The sequence below is a fragment of the Engraulis encrasicolus genome, chromosome 2, assembly GCF_034702125.1.
Source record: "Engraulis encrasicolus isolate BLACKSEA-1 chromosome 2, IST_EnEncr_1.0, whole genome shotgun sequence".
Taxonomy (NCBI): domain Eukaryota; kingdom Metazoa; phylum Chordata; class Actinopteri; order Clupeiformes; family Engraulidae; genus Engraulis; species Engraulis encrasicolus.
The window spans coordinates 35,190,708-35,214,505 of NC_085858.1; the positions used below are offsets into that span (position 1 = coordinate 35,190,708).

General features: G+C 44.4%; 1 protein-coding gene across 1 annotated transcript in view; it reads right to left on the reverse strand.

The window, feature by feature from the left end:
- The window catches only part of brd4 (bromodomain containing 4), a 56,638-nt gene extending 42,560 nt beyond the window's left edge, over positions 1-14,078 (reverse strand). Inside the window, exons 1-2 of the mRNA XM_063187539.1 lie at positions 13,991-14,078; positions 10,264-10,438 (exon numbers count right to left, since the gene is read on the reverse strand). The gene's annotated coding sequence lies outside the window, so the exon portion shown is untranslated. The remainder of the gene's footprint in view (positions 1-10,263; positions 10,439-13,990) is intronic.
- Positions 14,079-23,798: the final 9,720 nt, after the last annotated feature.

Genomic DNA, 23,798 nt, shown 5'->3' on the forward strand with positions numbered 1-23,798 from the left:
TCGAATGGTGATAATCAGCATTGGCTTGTATCACAGCCATTAGTTTGTCAATGATGGTGGGTGGATGGGTGGGTGGGGGACTAAGAATGAATGGCAATGAGACTGTGATGCGGTGAGATTAACAGAGACAAAAAAGAGAAGGTGGATAGTGGAGAGAGAAGGTGGATAGTGGAGAGAGAGAGAGAGAGAGAGAGAGAGAGAGAGAGAGAGAGAGAGAGAGAGAGAGAGAGAGAGAGAGAGACCGTAATGGAGAGTAATGGAGTGACAGAGGAGAGACCGGAAGACACGATCCAAAAAGGGAGAGACCGGGAGAGGGAAAGAGGAGAAGAGACAAGGAGAGAGAGGAGAGACGGGGAGAGAGATGAGACAAGGAGAGGCAGAGAGACAGGGGGGAAAAACTGGAGCAAGACAGAGACATCCGCCCCCAGGGAATGCAAACAGCGCTCCTAGGTTTGGGGTCAAACAGGCAGATCCAATCTCGCTGAACAGATGTGGGGAAATCAGGCCCCTGCACCCTCGTCCTCTCTCCTTCTCTCCTTCTTTCCATCCATCCCTCCCTCCCTCCTTCCTTCCCCCTCTGAAATTTGAAACCTGCCCAGAGCACACATACGCAAGCCTGCTGTCGCACCTAGCTCACCTCACTCACACACACACACACACACACACACACACACACACACACACACACACACACACACACACACACACACACACACACACACACACACACACACACACACACACACACACACACACACACACACACACACACCACCCTCCGGGGGCCCCTGGGCAGGCAGGTAGGTGCGCTGCTGTGGCGCCAACATGATGCTGCGCCGCCAACACTCACAATGAGGTCAGAAGCAGCAGTCAGACTACACACCACACCATCTACAGGAGCAACAGCCAGACAACACAACACACCATCTACCAGGAGAAGCAGCCAGACAACACACCATCTACCAGGAGTAGCAGCAACCAGACAACGCAACATCTACCAGTAGCAGCAGCCAGACAACGCAACATCTACCAGGAGCAGCAGCCAGACAACGCAACATCTACCAGTAGCAGCAGCAACCACACAAAACAACACACCATCTACCAGGGGCCTATACTACAAAGCTGGTTCAGGATAAGTTAAGAGGTAAATCATCTAATAGAAGAGCCTGGAGTCCTCATTTTCTTAAGAAAAGCTCTTGTATTAGATGATTTACCTCTTAACTTATCCTGAACCAGCTTTGTAGTATAGGCCCCAGGAGCAGCAGCCAGACAACACAACACACAATCTACCAGGAGCAGCAGCCAGACTACACAACATCCACCAAGAGCAACAGCCAGACTACACACCATCCACCAAGAGCAGCCTACCAGCCAGCCAGTCAACACACAACACACCATCTACCAGGAGCAGCAGCCAGACAACACTACACACCATCTACCAGGAGCAGCAGCCAGACAACACTACACACCATCTACCAGTCAGCCAGCCCAAGCATGAGCAAGCAAGCGCCGTCTAAGGGTGGGCGATATATATCGTCTGCGAAATTATCGTGAATGTTGTTTTGACGATGAGTAATTTTGCAATATCGAGATATTTTTATGAAGTCGCTAAACTCAACAAAGCGCTGTGACAGGACTCCTCCAGACAGCGACGACAGCCAAGCCTTTGAGCCAATAGTAATGTTGTTGTGAACTGGAGAATAAGTCTGTGAACCAATGAGCAGACAGTGCTGAGGGGGGCGGGCTGCAGCGTTTTGGCAGACGGAGAGAGAGATCTCGTGTCACTCGTGCAGCGCTGCTGCTGCTGGGCAGTGGAGGAGAGTTGCTGTTATCCAAATGGTGGATTTACATGAGGAATTCAACCATTAAACCAGCCATTGCATGATGCTGAGGGCGTTTTGGAACTATGTGCGTTAATCAGCAACTGTCTGTGATTATGGAAAGCCAAATAGTTAGGAAGAGAAATAGCTTTGTCTCTGGTCTGAGAAATCACGTTAGCATGCTAGTTAGCGAACTAAGCTAAGCAATGTTGTTCTCTACAACTAGATTGGCTGTTACTACTCAAACACCCACCTGCATGTATAGATATCATAACTGCCTAGGTGGACAAGTAATGTTAAGTTAGACTCGCGCAGTGAGCTAAATTACAATGTGTGAAATCCAACACATGCAATTTGAAGCTGCCATAGTTAGGTTCTGCTTCCTATCTACAAATGCACTGTTTCCAGTCAAAAATGGCTGTCCTCTAACAGAATCATTAGCAATACATCATGAAACTATTTTTTATTTACATGGATATGTTTTCATGACAAGTGATTAAGTATTACTTTACAGTCCAGCATATGCATATTATTAAATTCAAAAAGTGAAAGCTCTTCAGCACAGCATTTTTTCCCAACTCTCTATCCCTCCCAAGTTAAAACACAAATGCAGCACTACTACCTCCAGTGCAGAATTGAAATTAGTCTGGAATCATGCACAAATCATAGACAGCCTAAATGTGTAGCTTTGGTGATGTAGACATGCCATCATTTATGCAGACCTCTTGGTAACATGCAGTTTTAGGCTACATAGGCCTACAATGTTCTGCTTTACTCACCCTTCCCTGCCATGCCAAATTCCCATATTACGGTACACATTGATTACCCCCCCCCCCCCCCCCGAAATAGGCCCTACTTGTTTTTGCAAGTGTTTTTGGAAATTATCGTCAAATTATCTTTATCGTGAAAATTCTAAAAATTATCTAGATAACTTTTTGCCCATATCGCCCACCCCTAGCGCCGTCCCTCTCAAACTCATGTCCACACCTCCTCCGCCCACACACACACACACACACACACACACACACACACACACACACACACACACACACACACACACACACACACACACACACACACACACACACACACACACAACCTAAACATCAGCACGCACCTCAGCTCAGAGTTGCGCTCATGAAAATACACACACACACACACACGTGCACACACACACACACACACACGAGTAGTCATCATCCACGAGCGAGGGGGTTGGGGGGAGAAATGTGACCTCCTGAACCTTTGACCTCAAATGCTGTGCGGTGAATTGGACTGAGATTTTCCACCCAGTGCAGTCACAACAGCGGGCCTTTCAAGCCTAATCCGTCTGAACAATTTAGGCTCAGGTGGTTGGTTCGGACAAAAAAAAAAAAGCACCAAATTAGAAAACCCAGGCCATGTGTTTGCATAGGCAATCCCATGAGTATATAATTGACTCTCTCTCTGTCCCCAGAACTACCGCACACAGACACATAGATTTGAAAACCTATACAAATAAAAAAAATAAACATTTTTTTTTTTAAACTGCCACTGACACAATCTGCAACTCCAAAATGATCCTTCTACTGATTCATTTCACACTGCATTTCATTTATTCCCAAGTATTTTATTGCATTGCTAGCATCCTCATTAGGGTTTAATATTTTTCCCGAAAATGGCATGAATCAAATCCCGGGATCGGACGACCGATTTCCCGGGAATCCCGGGAAATCCCGGGGTTTTTTTTCCTCCCATTTTTTGATCTAGTCATGTAGAGGCTATAATTCAACTGTTCCTCCCAAACTGGCATTTTGTATCAAGTTGTTACTGTTTGTATCATTATTGGAAGAAAGGAATTAAGATTAAGCTCTCCTATCCACCAACACAATAATAATGAAGTGTAAGATGATAGCCTGTGCGCAGCATGCAGCGCTTATCAATGACGGTGGATTGTTGGTGGAGCTCACGACTTTCACCTATACAGCGCCTCCAGTTAGTATTGGCACCCCTTAATTTTATTTACAAAATGTGCAGTATATCCAGAAATAAATGCAAATATAAACAACTTTTAGCAACAGGATCTTTTAATTGAAGGTCCAAAGATATTTAGAATAGCAAAGTATTTTTTTCCAAATGAATTTTGGAATTTCAAGCAAAAACATGAAAAAGGGCATGTCCATGAATATTGGCACCCCTCCTTAACAGATTGGTCTCACACCATTAGACAGCAAAGGCAGCCTCCAAAGGTTTTGGTATTCGTCTACGAGCTTCTTGCACTTCTCTAGTGGCATTTTGATGTGTGCATTTGGATGTGTGCTTTAGGTTTTTGTCTTGCTGAACATGATCTTCACCTCAAACCAAGTGTTCTTGCACATGGTTACACATTTTCCTGTAAATGATGATACCTTTGATGCCTGTCATGATACCTGTGATATGGTCAAAGCCTCCAATACCTAATGCATCAATGGGGTGACATAATATTATAGATCTTACACCATGCTTGATTTTTGGTAGGGTGTCCTTTTCCTTAAAGACTTTCTGGCAGAATATGCAAACATGCTGTTTGTGTGCATCACTGGAAAGCTGTACTATTGCTTCATCTGACCTTAAAACATTCATAAAAGGGCTGTGTTTTCCCTGTATTCTCTTATACAGACTTCAGGTGTTCCCTTTTATGACTTTCATGAAGCAATGTGGTCTCTCTTTGCCTCCAACCAAAAACCAAAACTTTGTGTAGTGTTTAACATGTGATGCTTATTGGAAAAAACTTCCCAAAACAGTTCGAAGTTGACCTTCAGGTCTGTAGATGTTAGACCCTGTGGTTTGTCATTATTTGCACTGACTTCTACAGACTACTATCATCATTTCTTCCCTTAACCCCACATCCAAGGATGTTCTTTACAGCTCCCTGTTTGGCAAATATCTGAATAACACAAACAGTGTTGGAAATGGTATACTAGGGTCTTTTGAGATGACCTTTTTATTATTTGGAGGTCTTGTTTTTGCAAATAATTGTATTTCTGGTGTCCTCAGGCAGCCCATCTGTCTTCACATTTGTCAAAGACGCACAAGATGTAACAGGTGGCTATTTAAAACACAAATATAAAAAAATCCTTGCCTAATTCATGTCCTATGGGCAAAAGCAATTTGTCAAAGGTGATTCCCATTTGTTATCTACCATATTTGAGTCAAATTAGGTTTCCACAATGGTATCCAGTAAAGGGTGCCAATACCAGTGGTTCCAGGAGGTTTAGCTTCTTCAATTTTTTCCCTCTCGTAGTTTAGTATTCCTTGCTGTTGATCATTTTTACATTTAGTATCAACCACAAGCTATCTATAGAAAAATCATGGTTGACCTTATTATTTGTTGTCTGGAGATATGTCTCATAATGTGCTTAAGCTTCAAGGGTGCCAATACTAACTGGCGCCACTGTAGGTTTAATGCAACAGTGGGTTGGCTATTTTCCATTAAGGAATTGTGTTTGAGGTTGTGCGCAAAATCATGGCACATTGTCATTCACCTGTGGATACACGTCTACCGCCAGCTTCATGAGAACAATGTTTCACTGTCGGCTACTGTGAAAGCTGTGGGAAATATAGCCTATGCGATGTCATCTCAATAGTGGAGTTCCGTGCATGCGATTTCATCTGGGTCAGTCAGAAATGGCAAGAAAACTGGTTCATCATAGGCAGGTAAGCATGGCTAAACTGACTTTACTGTTTGCCCAAGTGCTGTCGTTTTCCTCTCGTAATAGCACCGGGCGTCACTACAGTTAGGTGACCTCGCGCGCATAAACCCATTAAAATATAGGCATAGACTTCAGTGTCTTTCAGAGCAATATGAACCAATCAGCTCGGCTTTGCTATTAAACAAAATACTTTCCTGATGTCTACTTAACTAAAATAAGCTGCATTTTGTCTAATATTTTGAGACATCGCCTTGCCCTTTCTGCAGAGTGATTTTGGGAAGCGCCTCTCTCTCGCGCGCTCTCTCTAGTTCTCTTGCTCACACACACACAAGACGCTTGCACTCTTCGCAAGACATAGCCTACGTCACTTGACTCATCTTGTTGGATAGACCAGCCAAACTTGCAAGCTAGATAGCCAATAGTTTCGATTGTGCTGCTTGGAGAGGAGGCAAAATTGGTACAATTTAGGCTGCATGAAAGCATACACGTTAACTTTCACGTTGTGCGATGGAAGGAGACAAGTTTGGAATCGCTCCCTCTCTCACCCTCTCTCGCTCACACACACGCGCGACGTAATTCTCTGCACTCTTCGCAAGACCTTGTCACTTGACTCGCCTTGTTGGATACCAGCCAAACTTGCAAGCTAGATAGCCAATAGTCTCGATTGTGCTGCTTGGACTGGATGTATTTAAACTGTTAAAATTTAGGCTGCATTAAAGCATCCACAAGTTTCAACTTTCACGTTGTGCGATGGGTGGAGACGTTGGGAATCGCTAGGCATATAAGTTAGAGATTTTTTAAAACATGGGCTGGCAAGATGTAAATGACCTGCACTGCTTGAAAAAGACGATCGACTATGTGCCTCAGGCATCTTAAATAGGCTACTAAAAACTAATAGGCGGGTGGCAGGCGGATTCGGTTTTGGAAATTGGAGAAAAAAACATTAGGGCGGGTGGATAGCGGGTGGATTAGAAATTCTGAGAAGCGGTTGCGGATGAAATACGTCAACCGCGCACCTCTAGTGCTGAAATGGGCCACTGCTGCTGCTTAAGTGAGCCTGAAGTGTTACCGCTGCTAGATGGCTCTGTTGCTTACTGTTGCTAGGACAACAAATAGACACGCACTTATTTTTTTTTCCCGGTTTCCCGTCATGACTTTCCCGGGAAACGGGAAATTGTTTTGATCAGATTTCCCGGGAATCCCGGGTCCCGGGATTAAACCCTAATCCTCATGTCCAGCCACAGGCCGCATAGGGCTACGACGCCAAACTCCCATTCAACAGCCTAGTGAGTGAGTCTCTCTGCCGCTGGAGACAATATATTCAGCACCACACCAACTGTTAGCCCTTGATGTGACAACAACGGCAAACTACAACAGTAGAAGAGACAGATCGTCCTTGGGGATGTGCAAACACCCTCTCTCACACACACACACACACACACACACACACACACACACACACACACACACACACACACACACACACACACACACACACACACACACACACACACACACACACACACACACACACACACACACACACACACACACACACACAACAAGTGAAGAGTCTGGAGCAGAGGTGTGCGTGTGTGTCGTCTGAGCCACAGTTTTGTGTTGCTGGCTGTGCTGGCACATGCGAGACGATCACATTTCTCACACCCCTTCAGGAGCCTTTACCGTCAGAGACACACACACACACACTCGGGGCTGGAAAACACACACACACACACAGACACAGACACAGACACAGACACACACACACACACACACACACACACACACACACACGTATCTTACAAGACAGAGATACTCAACGTCAACAAACGTAATAGAGGCACAAACACGACAATCATAGACAGAGATACACATTCAGGCAAACACGTGTTATCCATTATGCAGTAAAAAAAAAAAAAAAAAAAAGACAGAAAAGGGCATGGGTCCATGATGTTTTAGTAGTAGCACACGCCAGGGTGGTGCAATAACAGCTGATGTCATGGACAGCATGGATAAAATGTTTGTTTGTTTGTTTTTTTTTGGGGGGGGGGGGTTCCAGAAAGCATAGTCATTGCAGTACATCAATTAGCAATTAGTAATTCATTCATGGGCATTAGCTATACCATCTGACATCCGGGCTGTCCCAAAAACGTCATTGACCCGCATACAGATAATCTACACACTCAGAGTCAGAGCCACGCACGCACGCACGCACACATGCACGCACGAGCCTGGCTGGTCCTCAACCCCCTGCACGTGCCATATGCATTTCTCCCAAAAGACAATACAGCAGCTGTGAGCCCCACAATGCATGGAGCTACAGCACTGCCACTCGCTGTTTAGGGAGAATGCTCTGTGTGTGTGTGTGTGTGTGTGTGTGTGTGTGTGTGTGTGTTGGGAGTTGCAGGCTTTAGTCCAGACAGCATGATTGGAGAGAGGAAGGTGGGTACCAGAGAGGGAGATGAAGGTGCTGTTTGTGTGTGTGCGTGAGTGTGCGTGTGTGTGCGCGTGTGTGCGTGTGTGTGTGTGTGTGTGTGCCTGAGTTAGTGTGAGTGTGTGTGTGTGTGTGTGTGTGCGTGAGTGTGCGTGTGTGTGCGCGTGTGTGCGTGTGCGAGGGGGGATATTTCAGCAAGGAAACGCCCTCAGGCTTGAGAGGCCATTAATCATCCCGGCTGGGTTCTTCCGCACAGCAGCATCCACCAACAGGGGACATGAAGCCACCTCAGGGACGTCCACTAAGATATTGGGGAGTGTGTGAGTGTGTGTCTGAGAGAGTGAGAGCATCTGTGCGCGCGAGAGAGGGAGAAAGAGAGAGAGGGAGAAAAAGAGAGAGAGAGAGAGAGAGAGAGGGAGAGAGAGAGAGAGAGAGAGAGAGAGAGAGAGAGAGAGAGAGAGAGAGAGGGAGAGAGGGAGAGAGAGAGAGAGAGAGAGAGAGAGAGGATAAGAGGAAGTAGGAAGTAGGAAGAGTGAGACATCCAATGAAAGATAGGGTGGTATGGAAGTGTAGAAGGCAGCGGGTGTATCCATGGAGAGGACCAACAGAGACTCAGGTAAAAAAAAACACATACGTTTTCATGAAAAAAAAAAAAAAGAAACAGCAAACAATGCAAACGCTTTGAAATATAATCGTTCCAAAACCCCAGCCGACCATAACAGGAGCCCAGAGAGCCCAGAGAGCGGCGACTAGCAGCACCTCCCATCTGTCGCCGAGTGGGTAGGAGAGGGCTGTCCTCAAGTGACACGGCTAGTCCTCCACGCAGTACCCAGAGGAGCAGATGTATTGCCTCTCTCTCTGTCTGCCCGTCTATCTCTCAGTCTGCCTGCCTGCCTTTCTCTCTGTCTGTCTGCCTGCCCGTCTATCTCTCTGTCTGTCTGCCTGCCATTCTCTCTGTCTGCCTGCCTGTCTCTCTTTCGGTGTCTGTCTGTCTGTCTGCCTGCCTGTCTGTCTCTCTCTATGTCGGTCTGTCTTTCTGTGTCAACCTGTCTGTCATCCTTTCGGTCTCTCCCTCTCTCTCCTTCCTCCGTCACCAGGATGTATCGCCTGTCTGTCTGTCTGTCTGTCTGTCTGCCTGTCTGCCTGCCTGCCTGTCTGCCTGTCTGTCTGTCTGCCTGTCTGCCTGCCTGCCTGTCTGCCTGTCTGCCTGTCTGCCTGTCTGTCTGTCTGTCTTTCTACGTCCGTGTGTCTTTCTGTGTCAGCCTGTCTGTCATCCTTTCGGACTCTCCCTCTCTCTACTTCCTCCGTCACCAAGGGGGGTGTTGCTGTACCTGGAGAAAACCAGCGTGCAGCCATCGTCACCCAATGCCACCCATTCGTCACCCCGGCCGCTCAGTGACCCGGACACAATGGCCAAGCACACACCGGCATATGAGAGAGAGAGAGAGGCAGAGAGAGAGAGAGAGAGAGGCAGAGAGAGAGGCAGAGAGAGAGAGAGAGGAGGCAGGCAGACAGGCTGGCAGGCAAACAAACACACGCACACCCACAGCCTTACAGCAGACCTCAAATGACCTGGCTTCCCACCACCCCACCCCCACCCAGTCAGTCAGTGCGCGCAGGACAGCAGTAGCAGTAGTCCCAGTAACTGTACAGGACGTTACATCAGCAGACAGGCACCATGGGAACAGCTGAAGCTGCTGGCACATGATCAAAACCTCCACAGGGGTGCTCAGTCCAAAGGAAAACTAAATCCAACCCTCCCTTCAACTATTGAGACCAGGGGCAGCAACTGTGCAACGCCACCTTTAAGGCTGGCTGCAGCATCTATGCATCTAACTTTAACAAAATTGACAATTCCCTGTAATGTCTGAAGATCTGTTGGGTCTTAACAGGTCAAAGTCCCTTGACAAAATGCTGTTCCTGACTTTAGGGCATCTTTAATAGTGCGGAAAAAAAACAGTGGATGTATTGACCCGTAAATATTGTGAAGTCCACTGCATCATCAGAGGGATTTCCTTACACTGACCAACTTGTTAACACTTTCCGAGCAACTGCACAACGAGAGGACAGAGATCCTTGCTTCTCATTGCGAGAGACATCAGTGTTTAACTCTGCTCTCTGCATCTCAATACAGCAAGTGTACTGTGTGTGTGTGTGTGTGTGTGTGTGTGTGTGTGTGTGTGTGTGTGTGTGTGTGTGTGTGTGTGTGTGTGTGTGTGTGTGTGTGTGTGTGTGTGTGTGTGTGTGTGTGTGTGTGTGTAGAATGACATCATGGGATATCATCACAGCCAGTCATATGCTTGAGCCTGCAGCAGGCAGCAGGGCAGGGCTGACTCACTTCTTGTGTGGCTCCTCTTCTTGACAGGCTGCCCTAACTGAGAGCAGTCATCTTCCCTGGCACCGCTCAGCAGGGAGGGAGGCCTCCTTCTCGCACTGTCCTGGAGGGGGCAAGGAGGGCACAGGTGCTGAGGGAAGAAGGCAGGTAGGCACAGGTGTATGAGGCTCGCCGTGTCCTGTGGAAAAGGAAAGAGGAGGAGGAGGAGGAGAGGAGAGGAGGAGAGAGATGTACGGGTCACACAATGATGAATGAGATGGGGACAAGGCCAACTTACATTGATATTATATTATCAAATGTTCCTGAGAAGATGGAGAGCTGGCATGAAAACAACACCACTCAGACGTTGGCTTTGGCCATCAACATTCAGGAGAGAGACAGAAACGTGAAAGGACGGAGGGAGGAGCTGAACTGTTTATCATCATTATTTTATTTTTATTCTTTTTTTTTTTTAAACAAAGCTGTCCATATTACACAAGCCTGCTTGTCCATCAACAACTACTTTTGACAACTACTCTAAATTTCTCACACTATCACACCGAGCAGCAGAGTATACTTCCATTGGACAAATTCACAGCCACAGATTACTCGTCGATCTGTTTTCTCTATTTCTTTGGCACAAAACGTGCCCTTCTGTGTGTTTTCCCTCCAATGCGAGAGACCTAGAGTTTGTTGGCTCCGTCTTGGCCTCGCTCAGGGGTTATGTTAACAATTAGGCCAAAGATGGGAGTTGCTATGGAGACGCGACTGGAGAGAACCTGAGGTGTTTGGAAGACGGAAAACAGCCTGAGCACTCCTTGCCCTGATCAGATAAACACCCCCCCCCTCTCTTTTTCTCTTTCTCTCTCTCTTTTTGCTGCACTTCTGGACGTGTATGTGCAAGCGTAACTGATTCCGATTCTGAATACAAGGCAACCCAACTGATCATCCTTTGGACATGGGGCCATTAGTGAGGGGAATAAATGGCTGCCCTATTCAGTGCAACACATGCCTGTGATGTCTGAGCCAAAGGTCTCGATGGCCTTGTAACCTTTTGCACTCTGCATGACCCTCCATGCCTATAATTCACAACGACACACAGACGCCAGTGATCCTCATCAGTGACTGATCTGAAAACTCACTGTTCAAACCCAGTAATACACACAGACACACAAACACACACAGCGTGTCAAGTGTTGAATCCCGCTATATTCACCCAAAGCAACTGTATCAGGCAGCTTCTATCTATACTATCTCGGAATATACCCTTTCTTTCAATCCTCCTTTCCTATCTAGCACATGCACATGTCAGTGTCCGGATATAGGCATGACTGAGTCTACTACCAGGAGGGATTTCTGTTGCAGCTGTGAATGGCCAGGTTTGGCTCCCCATCACTCCAGCTTCCATTTGTTGTCTAAGGGGGTGGTCCGGCAGCTGGATCATCAAAGGCAGTGCAGTTCTGTACTCCTCTCTCTCGTCTCACCCCTCCATTCCTGCTGCCTGTTCTCTCTCTCCCCCTCTCTTGGACAACGTAAGATAAACGAGGTGCCAGACAACAGATGACTTTGTTATTAGAGGGTTTTCAAGACAGCTCATTCCTAGAAATCTGTTTGACTTCTGGAGGTTGTAGCTCACTAGTGATGACCGGATTTAAGTGGATGTTCACTGGCGGTTTCAAGTTCAACATGATTAATAAACACACATTATTAAAATCACACACAATTCAGGGTATAACTATTGCTAACTGTTTTGTGTACATACTTCCCAGTTGCGATAGTAATTCAAATGCAACACATTTCCGATGCAAACATTAACTGAACTGTAACAATTTGTATGGAAAACCAGGTCACACCAAAACAGTCAGTCATTAGCAGGAGTCCAGTACAGGGGCTAATGGCACCGGTTTCTCTCCTCCTGTTGACCAACAAGATACAGTTCCTGTGCCACACATTTGCTTTGGCACAAACTGACATGATTCTGGAACAAGTATCAGGTTTAGTCCCTGACCCAAGTCAAGCCGAGATACACAAAAGACTTTGCGCCAGTCAGAATATACATAGGGAAACAATGTCTGGTCTCCAGTAAGATGACTTCAATTTGGCATAGATATGAAGTTCAGATCTCAACTAGTTGTAATAGAGTATATTTATATTTAAAAAATAGAAATGCATCTCCAAGTTTTGCTTATTAAAAGGGTGTCGGTCAAAACAACTAACATGATGCAACAAATTCTCTCTGAATGACAGGGGACAGATTCAAGATTGTGAATGCGACAACCTCCATGTGACCACTGTTCAAAGGTCTTTTCACGTTCACATAATGCACTGACATTTCTCCACTACTCTTGCACAACGTGCAATGAAAACTACTATGACTAACACTATGAACATGAATATGTGAAGTCCATTATTTGTCTTCACAGCACCGGAAAGCCTGCATGAGACGACACACGCTTACCACACGACCCATTCCCAGACCGACAGCAGCATTCCAACACCTCATATTAGCTGGTTAGCAGATAGCTGAAGTGACTGTCAAAGGCAAGCGTGTATTCCACATACAGACTTGGGAGTAGAACTACACGTCTGATCGCTAGGTCTGTTGTAACATGTTACTGAGATAAATAATGGAACAGTCGTGTGTGCTCGCAGTGGTTTCCTCTCTATCGCAAACGTTTCTCCCACTCTCGCTAGTCCTCCGGGGAGCGCACAAAATGGCGACTGCGGGTTGTTCCGAGTCCTTATTATGAAAATGAAACAGCACAGGCGTAGCACTCTACACACCGTTTATATGGGTGTTAAACTACACTGCAAATTGACGGAAAGACATACTATTGCTTCGTGGTGAAAACACAGGGCAGTCATTACTCTGAAATTGCATTCACACACCTACATCACTTCCATTTGGATACAGCTATGCTACCCTGCTACTGGAGCTAAGAAGCTGGCGTTACGGCTAAAACACAATTTAGTAGCTTGCTACCTACGTCATTTTGAAATTAGGATGCCCAAACATGCTAAACGATCCCTTGAAACGTCCATGGTATCTATTTCAGTTAAATATTGGTGGTGGACAGACAAGAGGCAAATAACCCCCATAAAATGCAACGAGAAACTCATGGAAAGAGGTATGTTGTGATAACTGAGAAGAACACAGTGCTCACACACGCTATTATTCTAGGTTTTGCAACATGGCGCTGGTGCCCTGCAAAACTACAGGTAGAATTATTCTTGAATTCTTGGAAGTAACCCGTGAAATTACGTGCATTCCACCCATCCTCCCAAATTTCCATCTGCGCGCAAAAGGAAAAGGCAGCTAACCAACAAAACTAGCCAACATACCAAGCTAGCAACCAAGAAGATGGCCTATGTCAGCTAATAAACAACATGTTATTTCGTTGCTATCTGTTGCAATAAACACAATGACAGTGTCTTCAAATGATCATGCACTGGATTTCAGGCATGGATTTAAACAATCTGAGCAGCATGACATAGCTGCAGTGACAACAGATAACATTCCAATGCAAGCAAAATCATCACATTGCTAACCGCTAGCTAGAGCTCTACTGTCGGTGCAACAGCGACAGGCCGTTCAAGACTCCTCGCTCCCTGTTCTCACAACGCACACGAGACGGCGACTTCAGTTGTGTCTGATGCACCAAACACAAGACAATTAACGACACCATATGTACAATATTATTATTTTCCATGGCAACTGTGAACTTAATTTTGCAGAATAACAGTTGCTTACCTTTTTTATTCGCTTGTCAAGGCGCGCGGGCTCTTTCTTTCCCAGAATCCAGAACAAACACCTTTCGACGCTGGTGACGTCATGCGTAGACGACACGCAAAAAACGTAAGAACAACGCTGAAATGTCAATCGGAAACAAACAATGGCACACATCCATTGAGAGTGAAGCAAACATCTTAAGAATATTGGAAAGGTATTGCCTCCCTGAAAAAAATGAAGCAGATAAAGTGTGGAATGAAAAAAACATTGAATTAGCCTTTTATAAAAGCGACGAAGGGGGAAACCAAACCAGAGCTGAGCGTGCCTTTTGTTTTAGAACAGGCTCTACTGTTTGTACAAGACATAAAATGTCTAAAAGACAATTACCTATATACCGTCTCTGTTTAACCTATGAAGCATCTATATCTTCTCATTTTCATGAAAATGTATCTGTACTCAAATCAACCAAACATGTCCTTATTGCGACACCACGTGGCAAAATATTGCAAGTGCTTTAGAATACATAATGTAGCCTTTAGTGTTTATTCAAGCTATTATGGGCCTTTCCATCTTCTTCAGCTGCTATGCATGCCAACAGGTTAATGGGAAACAGTATCAACCACTCGCTGGCAATAGAGGAACATCAAACATAAGCTTACATAAGGTGCATCTGTCAGCCAATCTGTAAGTTTTCAGCACACCCCAAATCACTGCATTGACACTTGCTTGAGCCAGATTGGCAGTTAAGGTTGTTGACAAAAGTAGACTAAATGCATTGTCATTATGATTAGGCCAATTATTTGACAAAGTTGAGTCAGTTTGAATAAGGCCTACACTTCCGAGGTTTAGAGCACTGAAACATTGACATGACTGACCTGTACCCATGGTACTGTCCCGCAGCACTGCTCCCTTGGGGCGCCATTGGGGGCTGCCCCCTTGCACGGAACATGATTGCAATTTTGGTGTGCAGTGTGCATGTGTGCATTGAACACTTCTGTGCTGTGGAGTGCTGTGTCACAATGACAACGGGAGTTGGAGTTTCCCAGGTGGGCTTTCACTGGCTTTCAAGAGCTGGTATAGGCAGGATGAAACAGCAAGTAGTTCATCAGTTATAAGATTTGGTTTCTCTAATGCATGGAGGCAGGGTGGTCTACCTGTTTGATAATGTATAGATCTGTGGTTCTCAACCTTTTTTTGAATAAACACCCCCTGTACCTCATCATAAGCCCCCCAACTCCCCCTTGACCTCATCCTGAGCCTGCCATCACCCCCCTAGTGTTAAAAAAATAAAATAGACTAAAGCTTCCCAATGGCAAGCTCCAGCCCCCCTCAACTGGGCCTCTCAATGCCCCAGGGTTCCCCTGTAGAGCCCCCACTCAGTGTTGCCAGATGGAACATGCTGAATTATCGTACCATAAACCTCAGAATTATCGTTTTTGGGGGCTTTTTTGGAGGAAATTATCGTACAAGACCCAAACTGTTGTTTCAAGCCATCTTATGAACTGAATGACAACCCTGCAACTATCGTACATCATGTTTTTTTGATCGTACAGAGGACAAAATGGACAAAATTATGGTACAAATACGATAATTACCGTACATCTGGCAACACTGCCCCCATTGGAAAACACTAGAGAACGTTGCTGCCTTGTTCCTTTATGGTGGTGGCTTTGGAACTGCCAAGAGGCTCTCTTCAGCGGTTATAAGGACTCCGGCAGGAGTATAAAATTACCATTTATAGTTTCCTTTGAATATTAATTACAGTCTATAATAAAAAATATTTAATAATTTAAAAAAGTCTAATAGTCTATCAATTCTGTAAGACACAGGCGACCAGTCTGTTAATGCTGGAGTGATGTGTTCCATTATTATGGCCTATTTCTGATAGTCTTGTGGCTGAGCTGCCTGCCGCTTCATGTGGCTTAATCGAGTGACTGGGAGGCGAAGAAATGTGGTAAGTTGACTTTTTTTACTCATTTACCCCATCCAGGACATACCCAAATAAACTGCCACTAGGTGGCACTGAAAATATAACAAGACTTGGCACAGAAGCTCTTAAGGTCATGCGTGCCTGACAAAGGTTATTGCATGAATACATGCTGGCTATTCAAACACATTTCAATTAAAATTTTCCATGGAATATGACGCCGCCAAACAGGAAATATTGTGCCTCTTTCCAACACCAAACGAATGTGTTTGTAGCCACACGATAAAGTCCTGTGTGAAACTGTGTGTTTAACATGTTTTTTTTAAAAGCATTATTTTTGTTATTTCTATTTGTAGAGAAGCCAAATAGAAAACAACTTCTACTTTTCTATGTTAAGTTGATCTGCAGACTTCGGGTGGAAATAAAAGTACTGAAGTATCAATGTTGATGTTTTGAAATTCAGTATTCATTTCAGTAGCAGCTACAAAATTGGAAAAATATACTGTATTTTTTTTTATCTTAAATTCAACCTGTTATTGTGTGGAAGTAAAGTTCTTTGTAAGTCACTTTGAGCAAAGCCACAGAGCCGTTATATGCTTGTACAGTGCAGTTGTTTTCTATGAATGTTTGGTCTGTAAAGGGCTGTGGGTCCGAGGCTCTCCAAAGTGAAGTTAAAAGTCCTTTATTTTTCTAAATGGGACATCAAGCAGAGGCATTTCGTTCTCAGGCCTTCCTCAGGGCTACTTAGAATTAAAAAAATAAAGGACTTTTATCTTAGCTCGGTGGTGCCTTGGACCCACTCTCTGCTCTCTACATTTGTTCTCCTGGACATTAATGAGCGCCTTAAGTCATTTGATACACAGACACAACTCTACATACACATACACACATACTCTTTTTTTCTCTCCCTCTCTCTCTCTCTCTCTCTCTCTCTCTCTCTCTCTCTCTCTCTCTCCCTCTCTCTCTCTCTCTCTCTCTGCTTGTTCTGTACCTTTGATATTTGTAAATGATAAAATGATAGGCCTAGATGTTATTATTCGAGTTATCTTCCATTTCATTTTGAACAACAGTTTCTCAGTTTCTCAGAAGACCAGGAAAGTCTGTATATGTACTATCTGGCCACAGACAGTTTAACACGTGATACCAATTTAGACAACAGAACACAGAACTGGTACCCACAACTCATCAGGTGTTGATATATTTAAATGCCCCCACTGTATCTGTTCCTCAGGACAGAAAGAAGGAAATGTAGGCCTACTTCCATAAAATGCAAATAGTGTGTGTGTGTGTGTGTGTGTGTGTGTGTGTGTGTGTGTGTGTGTGTGTGTGTGTGTGTGTGTGTGTGTGTGTGTGTGTGTGTGTGTGTGTGTGTGTGTGTGTGTGTGTGTGTGTGTGTGTGTGTGTGTGTGTGTGTGTGTGTGTGTGTGTGTGTGTTGTACTGACGCCTCCGGACAGTGTCACTCTGTGGCAGTAGATCTGAGTTGGTTGCTCCCTCTTTTGATGATGAGAAACATCATCCATATACTTTGGTGCTGTTTCCACGTAGCTGGATATTTTTATATGTGGATATTTTTTTCTCCTGGTTGCATTGGTTTTGCATTGTTTTTGGCCTTCCATTTCCACGTAGCAGATATTTAAAATCCTGGTATAAAAAGCAGGAGAAAAAATATCCTATTTAAGGGGCTGAAACGCATTTGTTACAATGGAGGATTTATTTTTATCCACATGTTGCGTTTACACCTAAACAGGAGAAAAAAATACCCTGCTAAAAATATTCTGCTACGTGGAAACAGCCCCTTTGTGTTGGTGTTATTTTAGCATGTGGTCCAACTTTGCTTCTAATGTTTTAGTCACTCACTGCGACTGTGTATAACGTACTTTGGGGTGAAAGCAGACGGGTGCGCACAGGTTTAAAATTTACAATGGGTGTACGCAGTAAAAGTAAAAGTAAAAGAATAGGTTTAAAGCTGCTCAAAAACCCACATTTGAAAAGTAAGGTCTGCTATTTAACTAGAAATCCCATACTGTACAACCACCACACTACCACACTATGCCATTTGATGCCCTCCTATGAACAGACAACTGAAATAGTAATGCAGTGATATAGCTCTGTAGTGCACATGTTTATTTTTGTTTGTTTGCAGGTGTGGGGGGAGTGGCACCGGTAAGAAACGGGAACTACTTTCACCCCTGAACATACGGTATTTTTACTTGTTGATGGACAGATACAATCTGCAATATATAATACAGGTGGCACTATATGCAAATGTATTGCTTTGGTTCAGCATCACTGCTTTTTTCACCACCTTTTCACCACAAGAAACAAAGTCATTCTGTTAACTGAGAACATCAGCACTGGGTCAGGGGTCATTACTGTTGAGTAGAATGCAAGATAAACCAGAGGTATACTGTAGTGTGATGACAGAAGCCTTTGCCATTTGTTTCATGCAAGGATGCCCAAATGTATCGGCATGCACACACATGGCAGTGACATGGCATATCCACAAAGGTGTGATGTATACTAATTTCTTTTAAAATATATACAGTATATATATATATATATATATATAATTAAAAAAAAAAAAAAAATATATATATATATATATATATATATATATATATATATATATACAGTATATATATATATATATATATATATATATATTTATTATTATTATTATTATTATTATTTATTTAACTTTTTTTGAGATAGGACAGTCGAAGATGGTAGCAGCCAACTAGTGTGAGAGCGAAACATGATTGGGAAATGCCTGACCTCAGGTCAGAATGTAACCTGGGTCTCCAGTGTTGTGGCTGCGCTTCATCCCAATGAGTCATGATGCCCCCAAGCCATGTTCTGTATAGCAGTGAGTGCTATCACATCATTTCCATAACATGTCTCTTCAGGTCCCAGCTGTGGTCTGTTTGTGATATAGAGTAGGCTATATAACTGGGGAGGAATGCTGGCCTGGCACTGTGCCCTGGAGAGGCCAGACGTGGTGCAGGGCCTTATCATTATCACCTCGCCCCGCCCAGACGGGTGGCATGGTAACATCTTCATGCCACTCTTGGATGTGTTACGACCAAGCTGATTTGAGGGTGCAGCGCAAATGGAGACAACAACGGAAATTAAATTCAACACTATATTTATATAGGCTATATATATTTATATATATTATATATTTATCATTTTTATTGTAAAATTATGTATTGTTTAGTGTACTCTTACAATACAAAGAATAAGGTCTCTAGGGGGTGAAGTGGAGGTTGTGATTGAATGGATGGACACAAAGTAGTAGTAAGAGGTAAAAGAGTGAGGTGGAGAGAGGAGAGAAAGGAGGGAGCTGGCCAGGGAGAAAGAGAGAGAGGAGAAAGAAAGAGCTTAGTGAGGTCTGGTTCAGTTCCAATAGAGCTTGAAAGTGACGTCACTTCCCCCGATTTCATGGGACCTCAACGGCGTTTTTAGCCGAAAATGTGTGGCTAGGTGTTTAACATGGGAAGTCCCATTGGAGCAGTGCAGTGTATGGTTAGAACCTGTTTTCTAGTTGAATAGATAGAACTATTGTAGCAGTTTCCGTGGTTTCTGTATCAACTACTGCAGAGCGTAGGACCGTATGGCGAGAGGGGAGTCACTTTCTTCTACAGCAGGCGTGTTGAACCTATGCCGTTTTATCCGGGCCCCGATATAATGTTAATGTTATGCAGCTTCAGATGAAATATGACATATTTTGTGAAGGAATCTTAGACAATGAATTTGCAATACAATTAAGTTATATTCAGGGGACCTAGAGAAGGTGGGGTCTGTTTTAAAGGTGGCTGCCTTCAATATTAGGCCTAAAGTGGGGGAAATCCTGGTTTGCACTCATAGTACGGCCCTTGGAGGAATTTTACGGCCCTCGGATGAAAAAGGTTCCCCACCCCTGTTCTACAGTCTGTACTGGAGGCATGGTATAGGAGCCCTATCTCACGCCTTTCGTAAAGTCTTCACGAAAATAATATATTAATTTTCGTGGTGCATTCACGTTATTGCCCGCCTTTCGTAAAGTCTTCACGAAAATAATAGATTAATTTTCACGCTGCCTATTCACTTGAATTGCCCCACTGCTGCTATGGTTATCCAAACGTCTGCAGGGGCGGGGAGGGGGTGCTGACAGAACACTGCTGATACACTCGGGACTCACTAATTCGACACCCTTTCGGTACTTACGCCTTATGTCCCCTAAACCTAAACCTAAACCTAAACCTAACCCTAACCTTAACCCTACTTAACCCTAAACCTAACCCTAACCCTAACCTTAACCCTAACCTTGACCCTAAACCTAACCCTAAATTGCTTGTTTGAAATGTTTGATTACCATGTGACGGTAGGCTACCGAAAGGGCATCAAACTAGTGGGTCGCTAGGCAACAGTCGGGCAATTCAAGTGAATAGGCAGCGTGAAAATTAATCTATTATTTTCGTGAAGACTTTACGAAAGGCGGGCAATAACGTGAATGCACCACGAAAATTAATATATTTTTTTCGTGAATACTTCACGAAATGAGTGAGATACGGTTGGTATAGGCAAGAATACGGATAACCAAGGAGACTAGAGATAGGACGGTATACTGACGTCATAACAGCGTAGTACAAGTTTGCTGCGAGGGGAGTCACATTTCTTCTACGGTCAGTACTGGAGGCATCAAAGTAAAATGCAATGCCACTACCGCCAGGGTTGGAGTGTGGAACAGGTCATAGGGCAGTGAATTGTAGTCAGCTGTCCTTCATTATCCCCCACAATTAATGCTGACCGACAGCTGCAGTTAATTTTGCCATTGACTTAACATTGACCACTGGACATCCTCTTTTCCGGTGTCACAGTCTTTATCCATCATGGCGTCGTAGCCACCGACCATGCACACTGTGTCCTTAAGCTACGCCCCGTACTACACCGTGGCCAATGCATTAACCAGCGAGTGATTGTTCCTATCCATTCTACGTTCTTTGGTAAAAAGCCTCAGGCCTGCCCATGCACTGAGAGGAGGGGAGCGTGGATGGGCGTAACATATAAAGCTTTGATTAAAAAGCGTCTGACAAATGCACTGTAACAATAAATGCTATGTAATACGAGACTGAGTACTTTTTTTGTCTCAAATATCACAAATAGTAGTTCAAATCGTTGGAATTGGAATGGAGTGCAATGGAATTTTGGTCTACCATGCCAGCAGAGAGATTGGATGTAGGCTATACTCTCAGAATCTCTGATGTGATTTTTTGGAATGTTTAAAAAAAATAGAAATAAAAAAGATATCAACACCCATGGCAGAAAAATAACAAAACAGATCGCCTTTTTGTGCTCAGGGTCGGGACCGCCAGGTGGGGCGTGGGGTTACTGCAGGAGTGTAGCAGAGAGAAGGGACTGTTTGCATAAATGCATGAATATAGTGGGACCCACGGCTGTACCTGCTGCTTCTGCCTCTGGTGTCCAAGATAAAACTCTCTTTGGAGGGCTTCAAAGTACAGTATATATCTGTCATCATCTCCTGTCTCTGCATCAACATGTCTTCACTCTCTCTCTTACATACACGCACAACTCACTTGGCGCATTAAATGCGGACATATTTAGTCTCCAAAACATGCACGTTCCACTATGCAACATCATGTTTTTTTTTACTTTGACATAGCCACAAGGATGTGTGTGTGTGTGTGTGTGTGTGTGTGTGTGTGTGTGTGTGTGTGTGTGTGTGTGTGTGTGTGTGTGTGTGTGTGTGTGTGTGTGTGTGTGTGTGTATGTGTGTGTGTGTTTGTGTGGTGTACTCTCGCAAGTTATGAAACACTACACACTTCTTTTCTGTGACCAACTTCAACACCCACACTTCTCGTTTTCCCTTAACAACTACAGCTATTCACACAACCTCCACATTTGCATTGGCCTTCTTCATGTTCCCTGTGTTCTGCTACTGTGCATCGTGGTGTGTGTGGTGCCTGTAAGGACACATTTACATATTATGTCCGCAATGCTGCCCATGTGTTCTATTGGTCACCTCCGTACCACTTCTGTCCATCTTTGTGTGCGTTTTTCCCTGTTGTTTTCATCCGTCTAATCCAGAATCTGCCCAGTTTCATGTCACATTATCCAATGGATAGGACATGTGAAACACATATCCATACCCATGTGACACGGAGGGTTTACCTAGGGGCCCTATGCTGGTAGGAGATACCTGTCATAAGCAGTGATGGACAACCTGGACTCAGAAGCTACAACCCAGTGCCACATATCAAGTCAGGTCAAGTCACATCAAGTCAGGTCAAGTCATATCAAGTCAGGTCAAGTCACATCAAGTCAGGTCAAGTCATATCAAGTCAAGTGGACTTTATTGTCAAAAATCAAGGGTTAGCACAGAAGCTTGAAATTGCGTTTTACCAGTCTTCAATGTGCAGTTAAACTAAACATATAAATAAGACATTGACAGTAACCACACACACACACACACACACACACACACACACACACACACACACACACACACACACACACACACACACACACACACACACACACACACACACACACACACACACAACAACAACAGCAGCTGTACAGTGGTCATACAGGTAGTGTAGATGCTGTATGTGTAAAGAGTAGAGTAATGTTCATGGAATATCCTCCAGTATCCAGTGGCTTGATGGTCACTCCATCACATTGCCTTCTCCTTCGGGAAGCGCACCCATGCGCTTCACACACTAATGGTGTCCCTAATGCAACTGCCCATCATGCTTCTCCCATCCAGTGTGCCCCCTCATTTACACTTCACCTATCAATGGGGTCTTTTGCACCGTTGTCACCAATCCTGGGGGTCCCTCACATGGAATTATGGCTCACACACAATGGGTATGCTTCCGGTGGCTTCACGGTAACCATCCCACTTCTGACACCATTTGTATTGAAGGGGAGTAGAGTTGCCCTGCCAAGACTCGATTACCAGCTTTCCGGGTACTAAACTGGGGCTCTGACCGCTACACTAAAGATCCAGGCTCGTTGGCTTGACAGTCAGAACACACCCACTACCCTAGTGATGGATGGCCACTCCATCACAAGGTTATTCTATGAGCAGAGTACTATAGCACAGTGCAATTTTTGATTCAGGATAATATAAAATCTTGGTCTTACAGCAGCCAAGCAAAACAACATAGAAGCGATGATGAAACAGCGTTTCTCATATTGGCCTTCTCTTTCTTGATGTGGTTGCATTCACAAAACTCTTGTCTTGTCCTTTCTGCTACATCAAAGAAAAGGTTTGGTGTTGTCAGCGTTAAACTGGCCATCTTTTTTCAAGTTTTGTCTAAAACTTCTTTTCAGACATTTGTCAGGACGTAGACTCCTTTTAAAAAAAAAAAGTATGCCGCCAAAAAAAGGTCTTGTCTGCAGCTGTGTGAAAAGCTGATGTCTGTGCAATATTGTCACTTCCTCTTACTGTCTACTGCAGGGTTTTGTAACTTTGCATATGGTTTATGTACACACGTGAGTATGAGACAAGAGAAATGGAGGGAAAATAAGCACAGTGAAAGCACTGTTTCCTCTAGCACAGTCAGACAGAGAATGGCCAGAGAACTATGCAAAGATGGCGAGATTATGAGATATAACTTGATATAACTCAGCCTTCGGCTTCGTGCCTATGGCCGAACCACATATTCCTTAAGTACAGGCGGAGTATATGAGACTTTAGTACTGTGAAATATGTAAAAAAAAAAAAATGCTTGAAAAAAAGGATGCCTTGAAAAAAAGACCCTTCATCAAATTGTTCATCATTATCACCTTCTTCTAATAGTGGGCAAACTCAGGCCAAGGGGGCACATGCGGCACGGTGAGCCACTTCATCTGACCCACAGAGCCTTCTAAATCCAAAGTACCATACTCACACC